General features: G+C 43.9%; 1 pseudogene; it reads left to right on the top strand.

Moving 5' to 3' along the window:
* Positions 1-3,804: 3,804 nt before the first annotated feature.
* LOC113613532 (DPH3 homolog) lies at positions 3,805-4,053 on the top strand (annotated as a pseudogene).
* The last annotated feature ends 3,910 nt before the right edge of the window (positions 4,054-7,963 follow it).

Raw genomic sequence — 7,963 nt, 5'->3', positions numbered from 1 at the left:
CCTAACCAGGAAGAAGAGGACTCTTAACTTTTTTTTTTTTTTTGGCTGTGCCTTGAGGCTTGCAGGATCTTCTTAGTTCCCAGGCCCTCAGCGCAGAGTCCTAAGCACTGGACCATTCCCTTAACAACTCTTATTAAAGGCGAAGGCACCCACTTAAATCTACATAACAAACCTTACCAAACAACCCTTGTTTACTGCACTTTTCCATAACGTACTCTTCTGCCCAGAAGCCCCAAATTTCTTCTCCTTTGTTTAGCCTAAGATGGGGTATAAGCCCAAATGCTAGCTACCCCTTTGGGTAGCTCATCGCTGGGTACTCCCATAGATGCATGTGCAACACATATGTTAATATACATCTGTTTTTCTTTTGTTAATCTGTCTTTGGCCAGTCTAATTTATTGGGTCCTAGCTGGAGAATGGAAGATGGGTAGAAGAAAAGATTTTTCCTCCCCTACAATTGGAAAGAAGTATGCAAACAACAATAACTTTTAGGTTGGCAGGATTAAATTTTCTTTTATAAAAATTCCCTTAAATACTGCTCTTGTAGTACGTTTATTAAAAACAAAAGCGTGACACTAATGCTCATTTTGATCAGAGCATGAGTAAACTGTGGAAGAGGAAAACTCAGAGAGAGCAGAGAGCATTAGGGCCCTTTCCCAGACATCTTTCTGTCTGACCTGTATTAAACTGTCCTAGGGAACAGTGGACCAGGGTGGCTCCTGGACCTGACCTCCAGAAGATTTATTCAACCTGCTTTTTTTCCTTCAGTGTTTTCCCTCTCTCCCTTTCTTCTCTCCACTCTAGAGAAAGAATGTTTCTTGTTCTTAATAATTTCAATTTTAATTGCAGAAAGTTTAGGGGGTCTTTTCAGACTATTCTCAGCTGGGTAGATCCTGGAAAATGACTAGATGCGAATGTAGGAATGGGGATGAGGGAGAAGACTCTGCAGCTGTGACGTACACCAGTGAAAGAGCAAAGGCAGGGTAATCTGGCAGGAGATGAAACACTCCAAAGGACAAGAATTGGATTAAGCTCTACTTTGTGGATTTAGAGGTAGAAGGTTCACGGTACAAGTGGACAGGCTGTGACTAGACTGGGAAAGAAAGACAAGATTGCAGTGTATAATACAATAATGAGAAGAAGGCAAAGACATTTCCTGCTCACAGAATGCCCTGTGTTCCTCCTTATTTCCTAGCTCCCTTAGAGTTAGGCAGGGCCATTTGACTAGTTTTAGTCAATGGGCTGGAAGGAGCAGAGATAAGTGTCACCTTCAGGCCAAACCAACCATTTAAGGGCGACTGCACGACCCTCCAGCTCTCTCTGCTCTGTTGTGCTGCACGTTGGCTGGGTATTAAGGTGGCAGAGCCACATGTTGGAAAGAACCAGGTTCCCAAGTCATTGCACAGGGAGAACTAACCAGAGAGGTGCTGTCCCTGCAACAGATTTCAGGTGAGTGAGAAAGTCTGGTTTTGTTCAGTGCAATAGACAAAATATTTATGTTCTCCCCCCCCCCCCCCGCCCCACCCCCGCAACAATGAAATTCATATGTTGAAATCCTAAGACCCTAGATAATGTTATTAGGAGGTGGAGCCTTTGGGAGGGGCTCCACCCTCATGAATGGAATTAGTGCCCTTGTAAAAAAGACCTTGCTGCTTTCACTGTGTGAGGTTACAGTGAGAAGACTGCTATTAATGAAGGAGATTCTCAATAGACACCAAATCTATTGGCATCATGATCTTGGACTTGCCTGTCTCCAGAACTATGAGAAATAAATGTTTGTTGTTTGTTTGTTTGTTTTTGGCTGCATCATGCAGCTTGTGGGATCTTAGTTCCCTGAGAACCCAGGACCTTGTCAATGAAAATGCAGAGTCCTAAACACTGGAATGCCAAGGAATTCCCCAATGTTTGCTTTTTTATAAACTACCTAGTCTATGGTATTTTTTGGTTTTGTTTTTTTTTTGTTTTTTGGCCACGCCGTGCGGCATGTGGGATCTTAGTTCCCTGACCAGGGATTGAACCGTGCCCCCTGCATTGGGAGCACAGAGTCTTAATCACTGGACTGCCAGGGAAGTTCTGGTATTTTTGTTATAGCATCTGAATGCACTAAGAAATTAAGCCATGGAGATTCGGCGATTATTTTTTTCTTCAGCACAACCCAGCCTCTCCTGACTAATACAAAAGGCACTACAATCATAGCATTATAGAAATCACAGATTATAAGACATTTACATTCAACTGCAATTTGAAGAGGCTGAAGGGAGGAAGGAGAGCTACTGCCTAACCAGTCTAATATCGTAATCTTCAACAGTAAAGACCAAAGATACCATGTGCAGGTCACAGGCTCCCAGTGGGGGTCCTGGAGAGTCAGAGGACATGAAAGCAAGAAACAGATTAACGCTAAATCACTGCTCTGAATGCAGAGCCTCTTCAGCTACATAATCCTTCCCCCAGAGAATTTTAGCCTGAAAAACTATCAGGGTCAAGGCAAGTGGAAAGACTGTTATAGGCAAAGTCCATGTTTTTGCTAAAGGCTTTATTATACCTAAGTTTAGAAATTGGAGACAAGACAAAAAAGAAAGAAACAAAATGGAGACAAGAGGAGGGTTGTAAGAGAATGTAAAAATAAATGGGACTGAGGAGTTTTTGGAGACAAGATCAATGGTATTAGTGTCATTGTTCACAGACAAGAGCAGAAAACACAGGGACGTCAAAGGGAGGCAATATAAATGAATAGAAGGACAAAGATGACTGATGTAATTTGGGTTGGGGTGTGATCCTTAAGGTCTCATTGGGCCAGGGAAGTCTATATTTCTGAAGACATCGTATTCTATGCTGTATAGCATGGTAATTAAGCATGTGAGCTCTGGAGCAAGAGTAAGATGGATTCACAGCCTGGCTCTGCTGTGAATTAGTTTTGCAGCCTTGGGTAAGTTATTTAACTTTCCTGGTGCCTCTGTTTCCCCATCTGTAAAATAGAAATTAGAATAGAGCCCTCTTCGTATGGTTGTTGCACGAGACTGTGAGGAGTCTCTCACAACTTCCTTCCCCAATCAGCAAATAATGCAAGTTTCCCAAAAAACTCTCCCTCTCCCTCCCTCAGTGATCAGAGCCTCACTCAGAAGGTTGAGGAGGTAGTTTTTCCTTCCACACTCTAGAGCCAGAAGCAGACAGATGATCTGCGTATAGTTTTTGTGAAACAGAGGCAATTACCTTCACCAAATGATCCTGCTATCTGATTTGTAGCTTGACTCTGGAGTCAAAGGTGGAAGGGTTCATACTTCATTCTTGCTTATAAGCAGGGAAGATTCCCTGGGGGCCCATTCCCAATTAGTGTTATGAATATACTCTCTTAGCGCTGCATCCTCAGACGCCTTTCCGCTTCTCATACACAGGCATAATGCATTACTTGCTCTGATTCCTTAAATCATTAGTAACAGGACAGTCATGACCTGAATCAATTCTTTTCTTTCCACCGTATTAGAGTATTGGTCTGGAATTATGATTTCTTTGGACCCCATAGTGATCCCCCCCATGGAAGTGAAACCTGGGAATGAAACCTTTTGCAGAGTGAAGCAGCACACATGTGCTTAGGGCCCAGGCTCTGACCCTGTACTGATTGGTTTAAATCCTGGTTCTACCTCTTCTAGCTATCTGACCTTGAGCAAGTTACCCACCCTCCATGAGCCTCAGTTTCCTCACCTAAAGAATGAGAATAGGCCCGGCTAGGCCGGGCCTGAGAAGTTGGACCAACCCCAGCCTGGGTAGGATGGGGGAGGTGACAGACCTCTACTGGCCCCAGCAATGATGGCGGTGTTTCACGATGAGGTAGAGATCGAGGACTTCTAATATGAGAAGGACTCAGAGAGGTACTCCTACCCCCGCCTGTGTGGGGGTAACTTCTGCATCACCTGGGAAGATTTGACAAATGGGGAAGATGTGGTGAAGTGCCCTAGCTGCTCTCTCATTATAAAAGTGATTTATGACAAAGATCAGCTTACGTGTGGAGAGACAGTCCCAGCCCCTTCCACCAGCAAAAAACTAGTTAAGTGCTAAAGAAGACTTTAGGACTCCATAGCCTGAACTTTTGGGAATTAACCAAGCTGGAAAAATCAAATGCAAAGTCACTGGCTTCTTCAAGGGCAGAATCTTTTTTTTTTTTGGCCGCACCATGGGGCTTGCAGGATCCTAGTTCCCCTGACCAGGGATCAAACCCGTGCCCCCTGCGATGGAAGTGCAGAGTGCTAACCACTGGACTGCCAGGGAATTCCCGACAATCATTTTGTAGCTTGCTGTTCATTAGAGTGTGGATTCTTTGCACTGGCTGCAGAATTAAGGTCCAGTTGAAGAAGCAAGTCCACCACATGACATACCTGGATTTTGTGCTTAGAGCTTTGAATTGGAAGTTTTCTTAATTTTCCGTCCGAACTTAAAGGAAGATAATTTCAAATCAGTGCTTTCTTTCCCTCAGTTTTATTTTTAATTTATATTTTTAAAATTAGTTTATTTTTTAAATTTTGGCTGCACTGGGTCTCAAATGTGGTGCGCCGGCTCTTCGTTTCAGGCTTCTCTCTGGTTGCTGCGCACAGGCTTCTCTAGTCGTGGCGTGTAGGCTCCAGAGGACGCGGGCTCAGTAGTTGTGGTGTGCGGACCTCTCCCTAGTTGCGGTGCGTGGGTTTAGCTGGCCCGGCATGTGGGATCTTAGTTCCCTGACCAGGGATTGAACCCGCGTCCCCTGCATTGGAAGCTGGATTCTCATCCACTGGACCACCAGGGAAATCCCAGTTTTATTATTTTTATCTCTTATACCTAATTACTTTATTATCTGACAACAGCATCATCTACCTCAAAGTCATTAGGAATCTTAAAAAAAAAAAGGGAGGGGACTTCCCTGGTGACACAGTGGTTAAGAATCCGCCTGCCAATGCAGGGGACACGGGTTCGAGCCCTTGTCCGGGAAGATCCCACATGCCGCGGAGCAACTAAGCCCGTGCACCACAACTACTGAGCCTGCACTCTAAAGCCTGCAAGCCACAACTAAAGCCCGCGCGCCTAGAGCCTGTGCTCTGCAACAAGAGAAGCCACTGCAATGAGAAGCCTGCACACTGCAATGAAGAGTAGCCCCCACTTGCCGCAACTAGGGAAAGCCCGCTCACAGCAACAACGCAGCCAAAAATAAATAAATAAATAAAAGGGGGGATTGTTAAAAAGAAAGAATGAGAATAATAGTAGTATGTATATCATTAAGTGGTTATTCGGATTTAAAAAGTTACTGTAAGTAAAGCACTTTGTACCTGGCACAGAGCAATCTTTCAATAAACATTTGTTATTATTCATTTCCATGTAACAAATGAAGGATAAATATTGCCTGTTTGTAAATATCTTATTGACCTACAGATCACTTTTATGCAGATAATTCCTACATGTCTCTCCTTAGGCCTACCATCTCTTCCGAACCCCAGATAAATGTCCTTAATTGATTACTACATATTTTCTCTCTCGCTTTGCTTTCCATGAGATTCAGCATTACACCAAACTCATCTTCCTCTAGCTGGCTCCCTCTGGTCTTCCTTATTTCTGTTAATATCATTATTGTCACAGTTTCTTAGGTATAATAATTTTGTCACCCATAGCTATAAAAAAACCAGTTGAGGGCTTCCCTGGTGGCGCAGTGGCTGGGAGTCCGCCTGCCGATGCAGGGGACACGGGTTCGTGCCCCGGTCTGGGGGGATCCCACATGCCGCGGAGCGGCTGGGCCCGTGGGCCATGGCTGCTGAGCCTGCGCGTCCGGAGCCTGTGCTCCGCAACGGGAGAGGCCACAGCAGTGAGGGGCCCGCGTACCGCAAAAACAAAACACCATAACCACAATACTATCACTTACCTAAAAAAAAAAAAAAAAAAAAACCAATTAGTTGACATTTATTATTTTCTTTGTGCCAGACACTGTGTTAAGTTTTTTTTTTTTTTTTGCGGTAGGCAGGCCCCTCACTGTTGTGGTCTCTCCTGTTGCAGAGCACAGGCTCCGGACACGCAGGCTCAGTGGCCATGGCTCACAGGCCCAGCCGCTCCGCGGCATGTGGGATCTTTCCGGACCGGGGCACAAACCCGTGTCCCCTGCATCGGCAGGCGGACTCTCAACCACTGCGCCACCAGGGAAGCCCTGTGTTTTTATTGAATTACTTTATATAATCCTCACAACAGTCTTATGATGATACAGCAAATAGAGCAACTGAGGCTTAGTGATGTTGAATAACTTGTGCAAGTTCATATAATTAATAAGTGGCTGAGTCAAGAATCACCCCCACATCTTTTGAAAACAGAGCTATGCTCCTAGGCACTATCATTGCTGTAATACAGTTCTTCTCTCTCTCTTTTAGTTATATCTAATCATTTCCTGTCAGTTTATCCTAGGAATTCTATCACAAAATTTCCTTTGACCACTTTAATCCTCATACCTTGATTATTGTTGCCGTCAGCATCCTCCTAATGAGTCTCTTTTCTTCCAGCTTCTTGCTCTCCAATCAATCCTCCAAATTATAGCTAGATTCTTTACTGTCTAAAACAGAGCTCTCCCTATGTAGCAGTGTAATCTTGGATCATCTCTTCCGATCTATCTGTAGTTCTGTAAAGTGAGTGAATGGCCTTGACTTTTTTTTATTTATTTATGACAGTTTTTTTGAGTTATAGAATTTTAGGATATTTCTCATGTCACTGTCCTATCCCCAAAGCTTCAATGGCTTTCCATTAATTACAGCCTAAGGTCTTAACTTAGACTAGCATTCAAGGTCTGTCAGTAATCTTGGTGGTTCTATCCCCCACTGTTCTCTAGCACTTTATTAGGCATGTATAATCAGTTTCTCAGACATTTTCTGCTTTTCCCTACTTACATCTTTGCTCTTGACTACTTTCCTGATCTCCCAGTACCTACAGACTTATGTATTTATTAATACCATCTTCTTTTTGTGTATCCAAATCCTACCTCTATAAAATCTTTCCCCTTCTCTATCAAAGCAGCACAGTGACCCCTCTTTCTCTCTTCACAACATCGTTAATACAGTTCACTAAACATTACTCCTATTATTATTTTGGGAGGTGAATATATTTGATTAGCAGATTTTTTTTAGCAAGGGGTGGGTGGAAAGCAGTGATCTAATGTCTGAGGTAGTGAATACCCATTTTTGGAGGTTTCAAGCAGAGACTGAAACCCCTTGCTAAGGTTTCTGGAGAGGGGATTGGTCCATTTGTCAGTTAAGATTACTTTCATCTTTAAATTCTTATTATTTTATGATTTGGTGTGCAGAAATGTTTACCTCTGGAAGCATGGAGGGTTGTGTGTGAGGTTGGGAAAGGAAGATTAGGGTGAGTCGTGTAATTAGGACAGCTTCCAGGAAGAGATGAGACCTTCCTGTTTACTACTGCCCATCCCTCTTCTCCAGCATTTGCCTGGGCAAGACCCTCCCCACCCAATAAAGCTTAAATCATGAACTGAAAGGAACCTCACTCTAAGACATGGTTTTGCAGTGTACCAATCAACAGCACTGGAATCATCAAACTCTCAGGATCCATCCCAGAACTTACTGAATCAGAATTTGCAGTTTGGGTTTCCTGGGTGGCACAGTGGTTAAGAATCCGCCTGCCAATTCAGGGGACACGGGTTCAAGCCCTGGTCCGGGAAGATCCCACATGCCACAGAGCAACTAAACATGTGTGCCACAACTACTGAACCTGAGCTCTAGAGCCCGTGAGCCACAACTACTGAGTCCACACTCCACAACTACTGAAGCCCGTACACATAGAGCCCATGCTCTGCAACCAGAGAAGCCACTGCAATGAGAAGCCCATGAACTGCGACAGAGTAGCCCCCACTCACCGCAACTAGAGAAAGCCCACGTGAAGCAAAGAAGACCTAAAACAGCCAAAAATAAATAAATAAAATAAAATTTAAAAAAAAAGAAATAGAATTTGC

The sequence above is a fragment of the Aethalodelphis obliquidens genome, unplaced genomic scaffold (assembly GCF_003676395.1).
Source record: "Aethalodelphis obliquidens isolate GAN/ISIS:26980383/991018 unplaced genomic scaffold, ASM367639v1 scaffold89, whole genome shotgun sequence".
NCBI classification, from domain to species: Eukaryota; Metazoa; Chordata; class Mammalia; order Artiodactyla; family Delphinidae; genus Aethalodelphis; species Aethalodelphis obliquidens.
The sequence above is the reverse complement of the archived record's forward strand: the minus strand, read 5'-3'. Positions and strand labels throughout refer to the sequence as shown.